Source organism: Gopherus evgoodei, chromosome 6 (genome assembly GCF_007399415.2).
Source record: "Gopherus evgoodei ecotype Sinaloan lineage chromosome 6, rGopEvg1_v1.p, whole genome shotgun sequence".
Classification (NCBI taxonomy): domain Eukaryota; kingdom Metazoa; phylum Chordata; order Testudines; family Testudinidae; genus Gopherus; species Gopherus evgoodei.
The window spans coordinates 17,019,711-17,042,179 of NC_044327.1; the positions used below are offsets into that span (position 1 = coordinate 17,019,711).

General features: G+C 42.1%; 1 protein-coding gene across 5 annotated transcripts in view; it reads right to left on the minus strand.

Moving 5' to 3' along the window:
* Positions 1-22,469, minus strand: part of LPAR1 (lysophosphatidic acid receptor 1) — a 122,677-nt gene that overhangs the window by 90,837 nt on the left and 9,371 nt on the right. The window contains exon 1 of one of the 5 annotated variants that reach the window (XM_030567460.1): positions 6,948-7,029. The exons of the other annotated variants lie outside the window; for them this stretch is intronic. The gene's annotated coding sequence lies outside the window, so the exon portion shown is untranslated. Of the gene's footprint in view, positions 1-6,947; positions 7,030-22,469 lie in introns of those variants that run through there. 5 annotated transcript variants of the gene reach the window in all.

Sequence of the window (22,469 nt, forward strand, 5' to 3'; positions counted from 1 at the left end):
GAGAACCACAACTAATTTGTTTGAGACCCTAAGTATACATTTACTTCATTGGAAAGAAGTCGAAGCTGTTATAAGCAGACTCCTTAGGCCAAAGGATAAACTGGGATTTTGGAATTCGTAACTTTTCACCATGCCACATTCTCTGATGATCTGCTGCAACGTTACAGTTTTAAACACTGAACCCAAATGAGAGCTAGGTAATGCAGTTTGGCTGCGTGTGTGGTTACATATACTATATAACAGGGGTTGGCAACCTTTTGGAAGTGCTGTGCCGAGTTTTCATTTATTCACTCTAATTTAAGGTTCTGCATGCCAGTCATATATTTTAACGTTTTTAGAAGGTCTCTTTCTATAAGTCTATAATATATAACTAAACTATTGTTGTATGTAAAGTAAATAAGGTTTTTAAAATGTTTAAGAAGCTTCATTTAAAATTAAATTAAAATGCAGAGCCCCCCGGAGTGGTGATCAGGACCTGGGCAGTGTGAGTGCCACTGAAAATCAGCTTGCACGCTGCCTTCAGCACACGTGCCATAGGTTGCCTACCCCTGCTATATAAGAATAATTTTTTTTTTTATGGGAACAAAAGACTACTTTGGAGAATAAGTTTCCTGGGGATGAAAAGTAACTTACTATGTCAAAGGTTACATCATAAAATCATCTTACTAAAGGGCTTAAGAAACAAAGACAAATGCAACTGAAGAGAGTTCATGAGAGACTCTGGATTAGATTGGTGAGATGCCAATCTGTATCAGAAGATGCTGATCCTGATTATTATTATTACATGGTTCCATTATAGCCTTGAAACAAAATTATCCTGATTTCATCCATTTTGAATATGGATAATGCTGTGGAATATAAGCGGGACTACAAAAAGGACAGTTATAACCATTTGTGTACCAGAAGCATTCAGGATAAAATCCTGAGACTGTCAAGGGGAAAAAAGAAAAAGACACATGTAAACATGTAATAGGGCAAGTTAACAACAACAAAATCAGATCTGAGACACAGGTTCCATTTTCAAGTCTTATTTAGGAGTCATTCCAGATTTTATGCAGTCTCCTGCTGCAAGAAGTACCCACTGTCTGTCTCCTCACTCTTCCCCTGCAGCCTGCATCTCTAAACACAATTGTTTATTAAACATTAGTTTGTTCAGAACAATATAAACCCCAGTAAAAGACTATCCTTACCAACAGAGCTTTAGAATACAGAAACAGACACAAACAAAACAAGATGTGCTGGCAGGCTCAAAGAACGGCAACAACAGCTTTGTGTACGGTTTTGTTTTTCTCTCTGCACACATGTAACTTGAAGATGACATTTTATTGGCGTTGACATGGGTTAGCGTTTAGGGGCATCACAGAAGTGAGACAAAGAATCTTTTCCTTTAGTGAGCCCCCATTACAGCAGTTTGACAGAAGAGTTCACATAAGGGAAACATCATTGCTCTTCGTTCAGCAGGAGGCAGTTAACTTACTACATTTGGTTATAAGAACAAACATTTTCCCATGATGAATATGACAATTTTACACACATTAGAGGATGTTATAAATAGGTATTGAAGAAGTGGAGGGAATAGGAGGACACCAAGACAAAAATGTTTGTCCTTGGGCCAAGTTCTAGACCAAAGCATAACCCTCGTCCCCCCACCCCATTTAGGCATTGACACTGTATGCACGGCAAAAGCAGCATTAGTGTTGCCTGCATTCCATCACAAGCGGCCTTCACCCCCAAGCAAATTATGCCAACCACAAGCAGGGAGATCTTTCCAAGGAACAACAACACATAGATAGATCTGCAGACATGTAGGGTAACCAGATGACAAAGGTGAAATATCGGGACGTGGGCTGCGAGGGCGCGGAGGAAAAAAAATGCCGCCAGAGGCCCCCCCGCACCAGCTTGCCTCGGGACCCCTTGGAATCCTGAGGCATCTTCTGTGGGCCGCCGGGGACCCCAGTTGAAAACCACTGTCGAGTTCAGCCAACCTCTCCAACCGCACCACAGGTGTCAGGGGAGCCCAGCAAGAGACTGGCATGATGGGGACCACAGCCGAGCAGTGCAAAGAGGAGCAGAAACGGGGTCCCAGACATGGAGCTGTGCCCACAGAATTCTCCAACGGTGGCTGCAGCGGGTAGGAGCTGGGCCGGGGGGATCTGAGCCGGGTGAGCAGTGGCAACTCCTTGCAGCCCAGCTAGACCCCTGCAGCACTAGATGGGAGGCTGGCGCGCCTGCAAGTCAGAGTCTTTTTGTGATGGCTACCGCCAGGCGGCACAGCCGCATTTCCACCCAACTCTGTGGTGTCCACAACAGCTGAGCGCGTCCTGGCCTGAAGCTGCCAAGCCCACGTGCTGCGCTAGATCCCTGGGGCAGCCTTGCTCACTTCCCGGCCGCCCTCCCCACCCGGGCCGGGCTGCTTCATGAGCCATGGGCGCGGTGCAGGAGGCCCAGGCCTGCCTTGCCTTCTTCCAGGGGCTCGGGCGGAGGGAGCCGCTGCGGGATCTCTGCCGGGCCGTGCTCACCTTCCTGGAGAAGCTGGAGCAGTTCACAGGGTGAGTGCTGGGCGCCACCCCCTCCTGCCAGCACTTGCACCACCATACAGTTGATCAGCGCAAGCCTGGGAGGGAAGAGGAACGCGGCCTACTTGGGGAAGAGGCGGGGCCAGGGATCCAATGGGGGAAGGAGGCGGCGGAGTCGGGGCGAGGGGGGCATGAGCCCCTCCGGGCTCCGCCTGTGCACCAGAGTGGAGGGTAAAATTGCTTGTTTGTTCAGTGTCCCGACCGAACATCAGTTGGGACCTGGGACAAACAAGCAAATATCGGGACAGTCCCGATAAAATTAGGATGTCTGGTCACCCTACATGCACCCATGTCCCTGGATTGTCCTAGAACTCCCTTCCACAGCTTCTGGCACAGAGTCTGGAGAAATGCCTCTTCACTGGGAGAGAGGCAGGGGGACCAGTATAGTAGCAACTCACCTCTGCATCTTCTTCCAGGCACAGCTTCTTCTGGTGGGCACCCATTGGCTGAAACGATATCCCTTAACCACTCTGTGGCTCACTTTCTCCATACCAAAAGTGTGGGGGAGGGTAATAGTACTACCTGCTACACTAGGGAGTTCTGAGTCTTATGTCATTATTTTTTGGAAAGTTCTTTGAGGTACTTGGATGGAAGGCACAATAGAAATACCAACAACTATGTGCCCCACCTGAAACTGGGTGTATACCCTAATTATTCTTTGCCATTGTGCTCCATACTTTTACAAAATTTTTAAAACTAGAAGTACATGAGAAGTAAGTCACATTGCTCCCCATATTTAACAGTATGTGTCACTTTTATTGCACACTAACTAAATGCACTGCTTCGTGTTTGTGTTTTTATATATGCACACGCAAGTACTAAGAAAGATTTCACTGCTCACTTTAACAGTTTTACTGTTTTAATATTACATCTAGGCACTAGTGTAATACATATTAACACAAAAATGCTCAAAAGTGTGTTTGTTAAAGATATTTATTTTATATACATAAATGTACAGATGTGGTTGTTTTGTGGGGTGGAGGAAGGAAGAAAGGGTTGCAGTGGTTCTTGGTAGCTTTCTGTATTTTTTTTTTGTAGCATCATTTGGTCACTGCAGAAGCTGTTATATGTTAGCAAACATCACCATAAAGTATGTAAATATGAAAGAGAAAATTTATCTAATTCTGCGCTGTTACAAAACAGAATTTAGTTTAGTTTTATTATATTACAGTAGTGCTAGGCACTAATAACATTTTTAAGCACCTCAAACCACAACCATAAAATGTTGTCCTCTACCTTCATCATCACCACAACATAAACCATGTTACACCAAGTTTATGGACAACTAGGTTAAAGTAGCTATAAGAAATTTAACAATATTTCTATTAGACAAGAACACCAAATTGAAACCGTTCTTGAAAAAAGTGCTTAAGTGATTACCCACAAACCAACAAAAATACATCATTTTGTTTTTTGTAAGTGACCAAGGGCAATATTTTTATTAAGGCAACAAGGTCTTTGAAAACAATGTCTTATTTTCAGGCCAAAAGTCAAACGTGGCAAATGCAGGTGAAAATCTATCAACTTCACCGTGACTTGATACAGGTCTAAATTTGGCCAATTGTCTAACAGACATTGGTTATTCTAGTTTTCTATGCAAAACTATTCTAGTTTTCTCCAGTAGTTTACTTCAAACAAACCACTGCATAAATATGGCAAACTATTTTTTTGTTTTTATGGCTGCACCAGTATTTTTAAAATTGTGAAAGCACAATTAGTTTTTATGCCAATATCTAAAGTAATGTTTTATCAGGAGACATAGTCTTACTTTGTAGCAGTGAGCAGATTGTTGAATCTTGACCTTGAGTTCAGTACATGCTGTACTAAGACAAATAAATTTGCAGAAGCTAAACTCGTGAAACTTTACCAAATGACCTAGCTAAGCACACTGACTCAACTCAAATTGATTAAACAGTTATGACCCCAAAGATGCATGTTTGTTTATCCCGTCCCCTCCCCCCCTAATCTATTACTCATTCCAGGATGTATTTTGCCTGAAGCTGCAATCTAAGATAAACTCCTGCACTCTGCATCAATTGCTAGGCGATTACAAGGATTACAATACATAATGCCTTTGTTTCGATAATTGGGGGTGGGGAAAGCGATAGGAGAAGAGTATGGGATGCATATACAAAGATATTGATGTGACCAGTTACTAGACAACATTAAATTACTTAGATCTTTTGAGCAAGAGAAAATATTTGCTGACAACACACACATTTAATGGGAAACTAATCTTTTTAGTTAGTGGGAAAAGATCAAAGCTCTCGCAAAGTTATCAAAATGTCCAGAACTGAATAAATAGAATTTATAACAGTTAAAAGAAGAATATTCAAGTAAATAAAAAAACATGGTCCCAATCCTGCAAAAACATATGAAAGTACTTAACAAAGTACACCGACTTCAGTGGGACAACTCACTTGTGTTTGCAGGATTGGGTCTTATTTGTTAACACACCAGGATGTGTCAATCTATCAAGCCAGTATCAACCAGTGTGTAGAGACATTTGTTTATAGACAGTTATCTACATTCTCATTTCAGCAAATAGCTGTGTTTATCATTCACTGATCATCTATGTGTCTAACAAAAATCAAATTAGTACTTCCTATATATTAATATCTGTGGCCAGCTCTATGGATGACAGAAGTTCTGTAATTTTACCTGATATTCCAGATATTTGGTTTAGACAACTCCTACAAAATTCTATTCTCCCACAACCCTCATCAAAAGAGGAAAAAATTCATAGCTGAATTTGAGAGGGCTTACCAGGACATGATATGAAGCGCCACCTCAGAATAAGAATTTAAATAAACATTTTTTTTAAAAGACCAAGTATCCCTACAATGTATTTTTAAATAGGGAAATCTGCAATGTGCTATTTAGAGGAAAAAGGTTTTCAGATCAATGTAGATATATTTGAAAGCTGCAAAAGGCATACTGCACTGAAGCTTTGCCAGTTTAAGATGGCATTACGGTGGTGTATCAATTCAGGATCAGTGAACAGAGAAGTAATTAACTAAAGAGGCCCATTTCTTTCAACTGTCTATTCAAGTCTCTTCTGAAAACCCACTTCTGCCATGATCCCTAAACAAAACTTGCTGACTCTCAATGGCAAGTTTGAGGGATAATTGGAAATAAACAGTTTAGTAGGCTAAATTAACAACACTGCCTTACCAAGATGTGGTCAGTCACTGGATCACTTTGCTTATACTGTGCTCCCCTTTCTCCTCTCCTCTTCAGCTTGTGAGCTTCTGTGAGCAAGGACTGTACCTCTTTTTTTATTTAGAATGTGCCTAGAACAGTGCAGTGCTACCAAGTCGAGTTGGTGTATTTCAGCACAGTCAAGCATGAATGAATTTTATTCTATGAATTGTGTTATTCAATTAACTTTGGCCTGAGGGGAAATATTGTTAGTTTGACTCCTTTACCAGACTTCATTATAGTGAACATGGTAAAGGGATTTTGGCAACCATCACTATTTCTCTATTAGTCACTATTTGAAAACTTTTATAGTATTGTAATTAAACCAGTTTAAACAGCAGCAAATCTGCAATTACAGTGCGTAACGCAAAAGAAATTCCCTCGATAGCCAGGAAGGTAAGAATCTACTTCATACAACCACAAGACAGAAGAAACAGGAGTTGTTCTTAGGTTTCAACATTGCTCTGCACCTTTCCCTAAAAGGGAGAGGCAGCTATTAACTGTTCAGCATGGTTTTGGCCACAGCAAATGACACAAGTAACACCACCCTCACAAGATATGCAATATTAACATAACTTCTCAGAATGAAAAATATCTATGTTCTCCCACATAAAATATGTATCCATAATCCCAGAGCCCTAACTGCCCCTCAATTCTACTGATTGGAAGAATTTTTTATTGGAGTAAACAGAGAGGGGTGAAAAACAACAGCTGGCTACAGAGGTGTGCATTCTATCCCATTGAGCTTTTACAGATGAATGTGAAAATGAATTCCTGAAGTTTTAATAAAAGTTGTCAAAAGTCTGAGCAGGCAGTCCCAGAAAACTGAAAGACAACTCCTTCATCTCACCTAAAGCAACATGTAATGGAACAGAACTCAGCTGTATGTTGTATATTGAAGAACACTAACACACAACTCCATGACCTCCAGAGTATTCACAACACACTAGCATGTCCACCTCTCTCACACATTCCTTTTTCTTTCTTTGTTAGCAGCACATCTCAAACAGTGAGAGAAAATCATCTGAGGCAAAATACACTGTGTAAACTGGGTTCATATCATATGCCTAAAAATATAAATGGCTTTAGAGTGTCTTAAAGAAAAGAAGGAGGGGAAGGAGTCAATCTATACAGTGAAAGCTCATATAAACGTATTCAGTAAAAACACACCTTTGGTAGTGGTCTCTGTCCATTTTCCAGAGGACAAATATCCACATCACAAAAAAGCATCAATGCCATAACTGGTTCTAAGGAACTGGCAACCTTTATCAAGTCTCAGCAGAGGGGTCAAAGACGGACTGAAAAGGCACAGAAACCGAACGACTATCTCACTTCTACAGGAGTTTCCTCCATGTCATTAAGGCATACTGGCAAGGAATGGGAGGAATTTTGCTGTACCTCTATTCTAGTCTTGAGAACTGTCAGAGGAGCTAACTTTACAGAGACAAATTAAAGGCAGATCCTAATCAAGACTGCATAATCTGAATTTTGCAGCAGAATTTGAAATCCAAACCAATATCCAGTTCCATATTTTGTGAAAAGGCCTGTCTTCCTCTCCTTATAGTGGGAAGAACCCGTTATTTCTTAAAACATAGTCAATTGCCCCTTTTGATTTGGTATTAAATAACTGGGCATCTCTTTTCAGCTCATTTTATTTAAAAGACAATTTCTCTTGTAAGTGGCATTTTCTCCAACAAAATCAGTCTCTACTGAGGGTTTGGCTACACTTGCAGGTGTGCAGCACTGGGAGTTACAGCTGTCTTCGTACAGCTGTGTAGGGAAAGCGCTGGAGTGTGACCACACTGACAGCTACAAGCGCTGCAGTATGGCCACATTTGCAGCATTTGTAGCAGTGTTGGGAGTGGTGCATTATGGGCAGCTATCCCACAGAGCACCTCATCCCATTTTGGCACTGTGGGTTGTGGGAAGGGGGTGGAGGGTGCGGGTCATTCTGCTTCCTTTCCCAACGCCCCGTGATGCATTGCTTCACATCCCAGCAATCCTTGTTTTTCCGTCCACGTTTTGGCGCCATCTTGACTCTCTCAACAGTTTCTGTGCAGCGCGATTTCTGTGGGAAATGGAGCCCGAACTGCTGAGGAGTATGCTGACGAGTCTCGCCAGCACATCACGTTTGGCAGTTGAGCTATTAAGATCCAAAGTGAGGAGGAGTCCGATGATGATAGCGAGTCGCCTGACGCGTATGACACTAAATTGCTTCTGGCATTCACGGAAATGCTCAGCACCGTGGAACGCCGCTTTGGGGCTCGGGAAACAAGCACTGAGTGGTGGGATCACATCGTCATGGAAGTCTGGGATGATGAGCAGTGGCTGCAGAACTTTCGGATGAGAAAAGCCACTTTCAGGAGACTGTGTGAGGAGCTCACCCCCACCCTGCGGCGCAAGGACACGAGATTGAGAGCTGCCCTGCCGGTGGAGAAGCGGGTGGCTATTGCAATCTGGAAGCTGGCAACTCCAGACAGCTACCAATTGGTCGGGAACCAGTTTGGAGTGGGAAAGTCGACTGTTGGAATCGTGTTGATGCAAGTTTGCAGGGCCATTAATCACATCCTGCTAAGAAGAACCGTGACTCTGGGGAACGTGCAGGACATTGGGGATGGCTTTGCACAAATGGGTTTCCCTAATTGTGGAGGGGCGATAGATGGGACGCATATTCCTATTCTGGCACCACCTCACCTAGCATCTGAGTACGTTAATCAGAAGGGGTATTTCTCTATGGTTCTCCAGGCACTTGTGGATCACCATGGGCATTTCATTGACATTAACACAGGCTGGCCTGGAAAGGTGCATGATGCACGCATCTTTCGGAACAGTGCCCTGTTCAGGAAGCTGCAGGCAGGGACTTTTTTCCCAGACCAGAAGTTCACAGTAGGAGACATCGAAATGCCCATTGTGATCCTTGGAGACCCCGCTTACCCGTTAATGCCTTGGCTCATGAAACCGTATACAGGGAATCTTAGCAGGAGCAAGGACCGGTTCAACTACAGGCTGAGCTGGTGCCGAATGACTGTGGAGTGTGCTTTTGGCTGTTTAAGGGGTGCTGGCAATCTCTGTATGGGAAGCTAGACTGGGGGAAAGCAGCATCCACACGGTTATATCCGCGTGCTGTACCTTCCATAATATTTGTGAAGGGAAGGGTGAAAGATTCAGTCAGGCATGGACCTCTGAGGTTCAACGCCTGGAGGCTGAATTTGCACAGCCAGAGAGCAGGGCTACTAGAGAGGCCCAGCACAGGGCTACAAGGATTAGGGATGCCTTGAGGGAGGAATTTGAGGCTGAAAACCAACAGTAATGTTTGGTGCCTTGCATGGGAGTGAAGTGCAGTCGTTACAATGTTAGTAGGAATCTGTGTTTCCTAAGCTGATCTGCAGTACCTGTTTCTTTTCTGGGTAAGGTATCTTTGACTTTCGACAATAATAAAGACTGTTTTCTAAGCCAAGAATTCATTTATTGAAAAGAAAATAACTTTACTGACAGATACACAGCATTTTGAGAACTTAAAAGGGCAGGGGGGTGGGGTGGGGAACTGTACAGTCACAGGTTTGAATATGTCCTGTCCGGAGTGCTGTGCAATGACTGCTGCACTTCAGGATGCCTATACTGCATGGTGATGGGGGTTGAGTGCAGAGGGTAAGGGTCGTAGTTCTCAGGGCTGGTTGGCGAATGTACAGGCGTTGGAGGCAGCGGGTGGTGGTAAGAACCTGGATGCTGGGGAAGGGGGTTTTGAGCTGACACTGGGGCACAAGGGAAAGAGCTCTGGGACGGGGAGCGGCGTGGTAGTGCTCTGCCTGCATGGCTACGAGCGCCTGGATAGAGTCCGCTTGTCGTGCCAGGATGCTTATCAGCTGCTTTGTGCTTTTCTTCCTGGCCGCTGCGTTTTTCTGGAGGATCCTGCTTTCCCTTTCCCTCCAGTCCTGCACTTTTTGATTCTCTGTGACAGAGTGATCCATAACTGCTTGCAGCAGGTCTTCTTTGTTTTTTCACGACTTATTCCGGAGGTTTTGGAGTCTTTGATCTGTTGATAACACAGGCAGCCAAGATCTCAAGGCTGCTTGCGGAAAGGCAAAAAAGGCAACACTTAACAGAGGCAGCATTGTTTATATCAGACAGTTATTCCCACACAGTGAAGGAGTTTACAGTCTTCACAATAGCATAATTTTCCCATACCAAAGAGAGCGCACATAACCCACAGGAGCCCCGAAATGGTGAGTAAGGGGGATGGATTGCTTCAGGGCTGTGCTGTCCTTGGGGTTTCTGTGCGTTGTGGAAAGCAAACAGCTGCAGGGCGCACCTACACTGAACACTCTCCCAACATTTTCCACAGGAGTTGATCCTGGAAGATATCTCGCTGCTGTGGGTAACCTGGGAAGAGCGAGAGGGTCTTCTACAGCTATGCGGATTCCGCCCTGGCCCATATGCAGCTTGCCTGTGTCTTGCAATGGTCTCCCCACCCCTCGCGGCACGGTGGTGCGGACACATTAGCCTGACTAAGACAAGGACCACAGTGGCTCTCCCAATAAACTTGCGCAAGCGCGTTGCCCACGCTCTGGCTGAAACTTTTGAAGAGATTACAGAGGCCGATTACCAGAAATGATAGACCACATCAACGTGCTATTCCACCTCTAGGCATGCATGCATGCAGCCCTAACCCTCCCTCCTCTCCCGAAAAATTTCCATCCTGAAAATAAAAGCCACTTACCAGGAACCCGCTCCTCTCTTTGTCCTCCACCAAGTACTGGCTGCTGCGACTGGCTACCTTCCTCCTGGCTTGAGAAGAGCTCCTGGCTGCATGCCTCCAGGGACTCCGGGGTGTCTCCCCCCACCCCAGTACCCTCACTCTCGGTTTCCTCCTCCCGTCCCTCCTCCTCCTCCTTCTCCTCTCCCCGCCTGCTCTGAAGTGTCCATCGTGGTCCTCGAATTGGCGGTGTGGTCACCCCCAAGTATCGCATCCAGCTCTTTGTAAAAATGGCAGGTCGTGGGGGCAGCACCAGAGCGGCGGTTTCCCTCACGGGCTTTGCAATAGGCACTCCGCAGCTCCTTCACTTTAACCCTGCACTGCAGCGCGTCCCGGTCATGGCCCCTTTCTAGCATGGCCCTTGATATCTGCCCATAGATATTGTAATTCCTATGGCTGGAGCGCAGCTGGGACTGCACAGCTTCCTCCCCCCAAACACTGATGAGGTCCAGCAACTTGCCCTTGCTCCATGCTGGGGCTCGTTTGCCGCGTGGAGGCATGGTCACCTGGAAAGATTCACTGATTGCACTCCACACCTGGCTGAGCAAACAGGAAGGGGATTTTTAAAATTCCCGGGGCATTTAAAGGGCGGGTCACCTGAGGCCCAGGCAGCAGAGTTTGAACTGATGAGCAGAGTGGCTGAACAGGCATTCTGGGATACCTCCGAATACCTCTGGAGGCCAATAACAGCGCTTTTGGTGGCCACACTGGCGGAGTAACGCTGCATCACTAGCGCTGCAGTCGTTATTCCCCAGGCCGAGGTGAAGTACAGCCAGCGCAGTAGCCAGGGAGATACAGCGCTGTATGTGCCTTGCAAGTGTGGACGGTGAGTGACTTGCAGCACTGTAAAGCCACCACCAGCGCTGCAGCTCTCCAGTGTAGCCAAGCCCTCAGATAGAGTTTTGCTTACATAACTCCTGAGTGGCCACTAGTGAAAGTGGAGAATTTCTGAGAACCAAAACAGATTGCATCTCAGGTCTCCTACTGGTTTTCCCAATCTGAATTCCATCATGCTTATTTATTAAAAGACAGGCTTTGAGCTCAAATCAGAAAGAAACAATGGGATGGAATGAAAGGGAGGTAAGGGACATCCCCCTTCAAGAGTGACTTCAGTTTTACTTGGTTTACTTACTAAAGCACTAGATATTTGCCCTCAAAAGTTTCCTTGAAGTCTAAACTGAGGGCCTTCCTTCAATAAAAGTTCTGTGTGTTCAAACTCTAGTTAATTAAGGTAAAAGGTCAAAAGCATGTTATTAAAAAAAGAAAATCAGATCAGCCTCCTTCCGTTCCACCAACCCTGCTGCCTCCATACCATTCACTCTCAGGGCTCAGAGACAATTATTAAAAAGGGCTTTGGTGAAGCTTCCAACTTCCTGCAGATATAAAGGATTTTCAATCTTTCACTTTCACAAGCATTGTACAGATATTCACCTTCTTAATATACAAGACACGAGAGTACTTGGCAAAGCAGATTACCCAGGGTATAACTGCTCTGTGAAGAGACCATCTTCTGTGCCAACCAATTTACCATTTCTGCACTAATTAATCCCTATATTTAATTTTTACCATTCACTTTCTTCTCCCTTCTGCATTCCATCACTTGTTCTTTCTTGCTACAAAAGCAGCTCTCACTAGTTATTTTTTAAACAAAATTTACCCTCACATGCCGTAATATTTTTCCACAACATGACAATCAATAGATGATCTCAGACTGAGGGCTGATTTACATCAGTTGCGTTCACAGCTCAGCTTTGCTCAAAAATGACAACAGACAAACCTCTTGAATAGGACCTTTATGGATAACCAAGGAAAGAGCATTGTCCTGGCAATACTGTGAATACTATAAAACTGCGTCTTTTTTCTGACTGAATACATTCAGCAACAAATTTACTACAAACTGCAGAGACTTGTATTTTGTGCAGCCTCCACATATAATTCAAATAGTTTCACGGACTCTGCAAGGATACTGCTTTGTCTGAAAACAGGCACAATAGACTGTTCCTTCTTTATTGCCGTTATTCAATTGGTTCTTTAAATAATCATCTGCCATTTACCTGCTAACTTCAACAAAGCACCGTAGTACAAACCAGGGAGCCAGTGCTAGGAATAGGCTCATTAAAGCCAGTCGGACGACTCATATAAATAAGGGTGTGCAGGATCAGGAATCAGGTTCTCAGAACAATCTCATGTAAGGAGAGCACTCTGAAGAAACAGGGAAGAGGTCATTGTATTATGAGAAGAAAACATTATGAAATATCATCTGAACTATAATTCAAGTATTTTAACGAACTCAAACAGCCCTCAACATTTTACTCTCTCTTATACAGAAGGCTTTTCCATGTGTCTAATCATTCCGTTCGTTAGAGTTACCAATTTTGGTTGGATGCACTCCTGGAGATTTCCTCACATGACATAATCTTTAAGTAGAGATTAATCTTTAGTTCCTGAAAGGTTGGCAACCCTACTGTTTACCTGTCTTTGGACCCCTCTATTTCATTTGTATCTTTTTAGATAGAGTGACCACAACTGAATACAGTATTACTTCAGGTGCAGGCATTCAGCTGATTTTTATAATGGCATTGTATTTTGAGCATGCCTTTCTAGCCCCTCCTTTATATAACTTTGTGTTTGTTTTGACTGCTTCTGTACATGAAGAGGCTTTCAAAGAGCTGTGCATGATGACACCTAGGCCTTTTTCCAGAATGGTTTATTTAAAACAATGTTGATTATGAGTAGCTCAAAGTATTCCTTTCCACCACATGCATTACTTTGCATTTGTCAACACTGAATTAATTACATATGCTGTTGCACCCTCCAGTAGCTTTATGTCATGTCTCTCTGGAGCTTCCCACGGTCAAATGAGGAGCATGATCCTACACCCGTTAAGTGTAAAGATACTCTTGCCAGTGTCCTGAATTGCAGAAGAAGGCAACACTATGAATTGGATTTTCATGAGCATTCAGCACTGGTTTTATACTGCTCCTACTGATGTCAATGCTAGAGCTCCCACTGACTTCAATGGGAGTGGAATTAGGCTAACACAGATCATTTTTCAATACCATCCTAGATTTCTGAATTAGATATTTACTGTTTATTAGGACTCTTTGAATGCTTGAAACCAATGTAATTCTTCCTGCAACATGTAAGCATACAATGGTTTGTTATTGCTGATTATTCATAAATAATGTCGGCTCTGCTTTAAAAAAATATTTCACAGAAGCATTTGGGTAAGGGATTTACCCTCCCACAAGAAAAGAATTAGATAGCAACTAGTATTAAGAAAACAAATCAGAACAGATTTCCACTCTACAAGCCTTGACAATGTTCCTTTAAGGTACATGGAAAGTACAAAGATCACCTTAGAAAAAGGCTATAAATGTTAGTGCTAGCATGAAATTATCTTAAAAGTCTCTTCCGAATCATATAAACATCCCATCATGCATGCAGTAAGATAAACAATAGCATATCTGATTAAAGAAAAGAATTTTCTTGATTGTGCTGTCTGTGTACAAAACAATTACTTCCCTTCCCTTAGGGTATTCAACTAGATTGTTATCTCTAAGAAGCCTATTTCCTCAGTAACAGAAATTCAGACCTGAACAGCACATTTTACCAAGCTTTATGTAGCTTGAAGATACATTTTGAAAGGACAAACCCAGAGTACTTGATTTGATAAATGACATGAACTCAGAAGACAGTTTAGAAAAATGCACTTCATTGCATTGCCAGACTGAAGACTGAAATCCACTAACTGCCAAACAGGTACAAAATAAGCAACAGCAGTCTCCCCACACTGTCCCAGTGTGCCTGAGCCCTGGCCTTCGGAAATAAAAGTGTCCAAAATAGTCCAATCTCTTTGCCTAATCAGATCTGGATTCTTCAGTTAAAAGAGCCAACATTCAGCTGTCCACAATGACGACCAGGTTCCTATCCCAAGCTGAGTTTCCAGAGTTCACATTTTCCCTCCATTACGCATCTATCAACACTGACCTTTATAGACCATTACATCAGCCATTCATCTAGCTTGGTTAAATCCCTCCTAAGCTCTTCACAGTCTTCTCTGGACTTCACTAGTCTAAATAACGGTCATCTCAAATTGTGCCACCTCACTGCTCAACCCTTTTTCCAGATCATTAAATATATTAAAAATATGGGACCTATCACAAAATCTTGAGGCACCTGGCTGTTACCCTTTTGCTATGATGAGAATTGGCCATTTATCCCTATTCTTTTTTCCTGTGCTTTAGCCAGTTTTTGATTGTTTACATACAGTGAATGCAAATTTCGGAGAAGCTTGTTCAGTGACACTGAAGAGTTTGATTCTGAGCTTCTTTAAAAGGTATTGATGTGCTGTAATTTATAGGCTTTCTGGATACATATGAAGAGTGTCCAGGTTACAGTATGTTTGGCAATGGGATCTAAAAAGAGGCTAGATCTTGTTGGTAACTGTAGTATTATGGTAGTCCTTAGGAGCCCCAGTTATGGACCAAGGACCCTATTGTGCTCAGGGCTGTACAATTACTGTTCAGGCAAACCTTGCATTCAGTTAAAGAAAAATGTCAGATGTCTTAACTTCCATATGACGGATGGCGCTTTCTTCATTTATCCATCAAATGTAAAGTTCAGGATGGGAAGAATGAGATCAAAATGCCCTTGCTCATTTAGCAGTGGAGAACAGGAGACTCTCTTTGAATGGTCAGAATATCTTCAGCTTTCATTTAAAAAAATTAGTATTACACTGGTATAGATGTATAAAATGGTCTTCAAAGTCTGCACACTGCTCTATTATATTTGCTAATGCTTGGAGCTCTTCCCAAGCAGCTTCAGAAATGCTGGATCTGTATGCTGCCACAGAAAACACAATGCTGCACCAGTTCATGTTTGGAGGCTAAAAAAAATGTGTTTGCGGTGTTGTAGTCATGTTGGTCCCAAGATGTTAGAGAAACCAGAAGGATGAGGTAGTAAAACTTCTGTTGTTGAAAAAGAGAAACTTTTGAGCAACACCAGAAGTTGGTCCAACAAAAGATACTATGGTACCCACCTTGTCTCTCTAAAAAACATTTGGTCAGTTTCAATGTTGCTATTGAGGATTCTGAGGGATGCTGTGAAACAGATAGCAGGCACCTTAGTTGCATTCTGCTGCTTAGAAAATCTTTGAGCTGAGCTTGTGTAAATATCAGTTTGGAAGTTTACTTGCCTTCGAAAGCTCATGGCGATCGAGGGAGGTCCCGGATGACTGAGAAAAGGCTAACACAGTGCCCATCTTTAAAAATGGGAAGGAGGAGACTCCGGAGAAGCCAGCCTCACCTCAGTCCCTGGAAAGATCATGGAGCAGGTCCTCAAGGAATCAATTCTGAAGCACTTAGAGGAGAGGAAAGTGATCAGGAACAGTCAGCATGGATTCACCAAGGGCAAGTCATTCCTGACTAACCTAATTGTCTTCTATGATGAGATAACTGGGTCTGTGGATGAGGGGAAAGCAGTGGATGTGTTATTCCTTGACTTTAGCAAAGCTTTTGATACAGTTTTGGGCTCCACACTACAAGAAGGATGTGGAAAAATTAGAAAGAGTACAGCGGAGGCCAACAAAAATGATTGAGGGGCTGGAGCACATGACATATGAGGAGACGCTGAGGGAACTGGGATTGTTTAGTCTGCAGAAGAGAAGAATGAGGAGGGATTTGATAGCTGCTTTCAGCTACCTGAAAGGGTTCCAAAGAGGATGGATCTAGACTGTTCTCAATGGTAGCAGATGACAGAACAAGGAGTAATGGTCTCAGGTTGCAGTGGGGGAGGTTAAGGTTGGATATTAGGAAAACTTTTTCACTAGGATGGTGGTGAGGCACTAGAATGGGTTATGTAGGGAGGTGGTGGAATCTCCTTCCTTAGAGGTTTTTAAGGTCAGGCTTGACAAAGCCCTGGCTGGGATGATTTAGTTGGGAATTGGTCCTACATTGAGAAGGGGGTCGGACTGAGGTCCCTTCCAACTCTGATATTCTGTGATTCTATGATTGTCTGAGCATTTTCTTTTCTCTTGTGAACAGTCCATAAACTGGATGTGATTTTTTTCTTAAAATTAGTTTGTTAATTGTGTTACATTTGTCAGCTTCTTGGTGCACAGGCTGCCTCTTGCTGTTTGGAGTGCTTAGCACTACCAACCATGAGCACTGGATTCAGTCCTCTCGATACTACTGCAATAGAAATACTTGTAAATGGTGAATAGTCTTTCAGAGCCCTATTTTGAGCTTACAGGTTTTTGCAAACTGTTCATAGAAATATCTCAAATTGCTGTTTGGTCATTTTAATGACAGTCTGGTTTTTGTCCCATGCCTGGGTGATCCAGCCACTGCAAATAGCTGGGCCATTGAATCCCCCCTGGGAGATACAGTTTAGGGAAGAGATATTGTAGAAATGAAGAGGCTTGTGATTTCTTTAGGACAATTAAGTATTTTACCTGTTCTATTTTGTATAAAATAGATTATATTTGGCTATGTACATCCACTCCAAATTTAAAAGTAGCTGGGCTCCTTCTTAAGTGAAGGCGTGAGAGAAGCAGTATAAACCAGACCTATCAGTTGCCTATCTAGGAAACTTTACAACCAATTTTCTTTTATCACATGCACAGACAGTAATTCTGTGTATGTTATTTATATCTCTAACAGTAAATAAATGGTTTTAAAATAAAGTGTTGGAATGAGGCCTTCTGCTATGAATATGCCTATTTGTACACGTATTTGCATGCCTCAAAATCTTTCCCCAAATTTTCATGTGCACAAAAATTGGTCAACAAGATGTTCACAAGAAAAACAAGCAAAGAAGGGTCTGAACGTGAAGGTGCTGGTGAATAGCTCTGAAGAAGTAGTCAGTGAAGGGGGAATGGATGGACAGAAAGTTCCTGCTTCCCTTCCAGCAGTTAAAAGGAAGGAGGTGAGTTGCGGGACTTGAATTTGATCAGAACCATACCAACTGTGGACTGATTTGGAAGCCTGCACCCCTAACTTTTGGTGGTAGGCTGGTTTGCAGGTATAGATAATTGTACACATGTGAGGGAGTAGGAGAGGGCTTTACTTAGTTACAGGGCTAGTCTTTTCCTCCTTGGTAGAACATGTTACTCGGTTGGTTGTAAGCATTACCAGAATCAAAGTTGTTTGGGAATTACAGCAAGTGGGATGCAACACTAACTTTGTTTAGGGCATTTCATGCAACAAAGTACTGGGCGACTATGGCTATTGTCCGATAAGCCTGAATTCAATGGCATGCGTGTATGTTCCTTTCTGAATACTTCAAAGCAAACAAACAAAAAGCTTTTGTTTCAGGAATAAGACGTATTTATTAATTTAGACCCCAGTCTCCTGTGCAGCACCATATTAAAGTCACAGAGAGATCAGCGTGGGTGCAGTGGTTCCAAAACCAACTGTCTGAGGCGAGTTTAATTTTCCTTTTGTTCTCTGGATCCCTAGGACTCCTTTGCACTCTGACTGTATCTTCACAATGAAAAAAATGTGTTTTACTGGTTTCTCTACGGTGCTTTACATTTACGCTTTGGTTGAGAACTATCATGACATCATTCTGACGTGTATGCACGTGTAAATTTCTATCCATGCAAATGTTCACTAAATCCCATGGGGAGAGCTTGAGGTAACTGCCATTTCAAATATTTTTAGAGAGTTAAAAACAGTTACAGTAGTTGCCCCTGAATCTCCTTGCTGATTTTTTTTAAAAATCATTTTACACTTTCTTACCCTTTAAAATGTTTTCCCCTCCTCTCTTGCTGTGTGAAGGACCCATGCAAACAAGAGAGAACTTATTGACTATACTAGGAAATAGCCAAATCAGCTACATGGGTGGTGCTGTCAACTAGAGAGTTCTAGTGTTACAAGTAGTGTTGATTTTAAAAGATGACTGCGTCCCTCCAATTTTCTGTCAGACTTATCGTTTTTGAATTCCAGGGAGAGCATCTTCTAAACTTTCTGATCAGAATGCTTGCCACTTCTGTCCAGTCTGCGGATTACTAGGGAATTTTAAAGTTGGTTTATCGGAGAACTAAGATTGCTCAGTTGGGTGTATGCTAAAAAAACAAACAAAAAAACCACCAAAAACCTTATCTTTTTGTTGTCGTTGCATCCTAAATAATGGTACAATTGCACAAAGTCTTCAGCATGTGGTAACTTGTTTCCAAACATTACTTAATGAATTGAGAATTAAAATTAAAGAAATACATGTAACCTTTCCAGGACAAGCTTTAGAACTGATTCACATTTAAAAATCCTGAATGTACTGAATGACCAGCATGACCTTCCTGAGAATAAAAATGAAAACCTGCCTCCTGTTTCAGCTTTCTAGTAAATGTTCTTGGCAGTTGCAGATTCTTTAACACTTCTGAGAGAGCCCACACCTAATCTGCTATATGTAAACCTCAAAAATGAAGAATGGGGCACAACTGGCTGAGTTGTGGCATTGAAGAAATTGAGGAAAGCAAAGTGTGTGGTGGAGGGGTGGGCAACAATCCCCTTTAGTCTGCTTTTGATCTTTAAAAATAAGAAACTAATGTCAGCAACTAATATCAGTCTTGATTTTCAGTCTGGTACTATACCAAGGACTTATTAGAGCCCATCGGCAGCATGTAAGATGAACAGAAAGTAATGAAAATTTTAATTTGTCAGCGTTGGGATTTTGGTTGTTCTGGGCCACTTGGTTTGCTGGCCTTGTATTGTGCCAAAGATCAAAGGTATGATCTTCTTTCTCTGAAGCTTCTGTTCATCAGATAAGTTTGTTTGCAGCCTTGGGTGGAGGGAGGGACATGAAAAGAGAGAATTTAAACCAGGCTATTAAGATAATTCTTCTTTATTGTCAATTGTTGCCAAAAACTTTAGCCAGCCTAACTTCGCCAAATACAGTAGTGTAGAGTTAATTAAATAAGCAATTAACTGGACCAACAAAAACGTTAAAGTAATATTACACCAGAAAGTATTTTTGTATTTCCAGTTTGTTTTGACAGGCTGATGTGTCTGCAGTAGTGTCAGCCTGAAACCCATTAAAAAAAGGTCTTGACAGTCTTCAGTGTACAACTATAGCAGATGTCTATTTAAGATAACATTAATTAAACTCCCATTTGCACACCATGGTCAGGATCCATGCAAATCTATATTCAGATGTTACGTTTGTAATTTGGGATTTGGCTAGTTTTAATTCTGGACTTCCTTGACTTCAGCAATTCCAGATTATTGTATTTTGTGGTAGTTTATTCTGCCTGCAGATTGAGCAGCTGTTTTGTGGATGTGGAAGAAGAAAGGTGTATTTGCTTTAGCTGTGCGCCCCTCCCCCCCAATTGTTTAGAGAATTGTGATATTCTGTTATCGTGCAGATGTAGATATCTAATGAAAAGGATATAATCTGAATGTTTAAATGCAAATTAGCTTCAAAAGAATGTTAGTGAATTGTTCAATTAAGAAAGAGAGCCTCTAACCTATGAAAGAAGCATGATTTTTTTTCACTTTCTATTTTTCTTTGAAAGGTTAGATTAAGAGTTTGCAAACTTCATATACATGATTATACATGCCAGGTCTTGCTGCTTTTCATGCTGAGAAATGTTGGGTAAGGGAAAGAACTTCCTGATCTCTTCCCATTTTCCTTGTGTGAACATTTTACACCTTGAAGCAGGAGATTTGTTTGCCTTCTGTTGTCTTAACACTGCATAGAAATAAATATCGCTAACGGTAATAATTCTCTAGCGCACTTAGACCCAAAAACTGTAGTTAAAAGTTTGACATTTTTTCCAGTGAATTCTACAAGTTGACAATGCTGTGAATAGTATTATTTCATTTATTCTAAATGTACTACTCTTTAAGTTGCATTGCATGACTTCTTGTTTTCAGATTATGGATCAGGGTAAAAAGTAGTAACTAATCAATTTTTCCATGGCCATAGTCTTGCAAACACTTAAGCACCTTAGTTACTTTAGTCTCAAGTATTCACACTGAAGTCAATCAGGAGGGTTGGTGGGGTGTTACCTGCAGGAGCAAAGTTGCACACTTGCTTGAGGCTATGGCTACACTGGCAACTGAATGACAAAACTTTTGTCTTTCACTCTCCCGAAAGACAAAAGTTTTGTGGAGGACCAGTGCGAGTGTGAACAGCGCTCTCCCACCGACAAACAGCAGCTACACTGCGCACCTTTTAGCAGCATGACTGTGTTGCTAAAAGCTGCGTAGTGTAGACACAGCCTAAGGGCTGGTCTACACTGGGGAGGGAGAGGCAGGAATTGATCTAAGATACGCAACTGAAGACTTTGCGCAATTGTGCCATTATTTAGGATGCAAGTATCTTAGTTCGACTTACCTGGCCATCCTCACAGCGACAAGTTGACCGCCGCGGCTCCCCCAGCAACTCTGCTTACTCCTCCTGCCGAGGTGGAGTATGGGTATTGATTCAGGGATTAATTTATCGTGTCTAGATGAGACACGGTAAATCAATCCCCAATAGATTGATTACTACCTGCCGATCCGGTGGGTAGTACAGACATACCCTAAGAGCTTGCAAGACTGGCGGTTTAATTTATGCAGCAGACCTATCTTCAATGAACTATCCATGGTGACTATGATGGAAATTTCCATCCACTCCCCACCCACTCCATGTTCCTTCAAATCCAGAGTCCATCAGTAGATAGCAGCAGTTGTGATATGTTTTTAACAGTTTATTTTGGAAGTACGAGCAGCTTTCTAAAAGTGACAGAAACTGTTGCAGATTCTGGAAGCAGCACAACACGATGCTGCATTTTTCTGTCTTTATTGGCTTTTATACAAAACTACAAGTTTTTATTTTAAGTTACCAAGCAACCATGTACAAAAATGACTCCCTTCAATCAGACTGTAGGAAAGATACTTTGCATTTCATTACAGAAAACTATCCATGCATTTTGTAAAAAAAATCTTAATTGGAGTTTTAGCTACCCTGGCAAAGCTGTACAATCTGGTGTCCGTCAAAACCTGCAAACAAACCTTTAAGTTATCCAAAAGATCAATGTACATATTAGTTATACTACATCTTTCAGGGAATAGTCTGTGTAGTCAAATCACAATCTCATGGGTTGAACAGTTTGTGTTGCCTTCTTCCAGTATGGTTTGTGTCATTTGTTTTTTTCTTTTTTTAATCCCCTCGTTTTCCTAGTGATTCTTTTTTTTCACGTTTACATCTGACTAGCATTACAACAAACAAAAATGTTCCTCTGATCTAACTGAATCAGTGGTATTTGCACCTCCAATAGTTAAGTTTTATTTTGTTTTGTTTACATGACAGTGGATTAATTGACAATGAAAAGGACTAGTTTGAAGAACAAGGTTCATATTCCATTGAGTGTCAATGAAATGGGGGGGGCATACATTAGAAATCTAGTCCACGTTAATTATAGTTGAAAGTTATTCTGAACTGGTAACTTGAGTGATAGCTTTTTGGAACAGCTACTCACACAAGAGGAGGGGCAATTCTCAAATCAGTCGTATGTTATTTTGATTCTGATGTTATTCTCACCTGTTGCTTATCCCCATAACCTGTCATGTGAAATCTTTTATACTCTAGTAATTAACATGAAGTGTAGAACTATCAAGTAAACACTGCAAAATGCTATTAAGTTTAAAGTAATAAACATGACCCCAGGCAATGTAACCAAATTGTCCATTTACATCCTGCATTACAGCTTCCTTACCACATCAAAGCAACACCCCTTCCATTTAACACAGCTCATCTCACAACTACTTACACATTGTAAAAACCACACCTAATCAATCTAATGAATCACTCAACTCCTACCTGTCCCAATGCCTGTGTTGTATGAGAACCACAAATTACTCAAGAAAACCCCAGCTCATATAAATTTACCTCTGTGTTCTACTATCCAGACTGTGAAAAGAGGAGTCCTACTGGTCTAGGAAGATACAAATAAA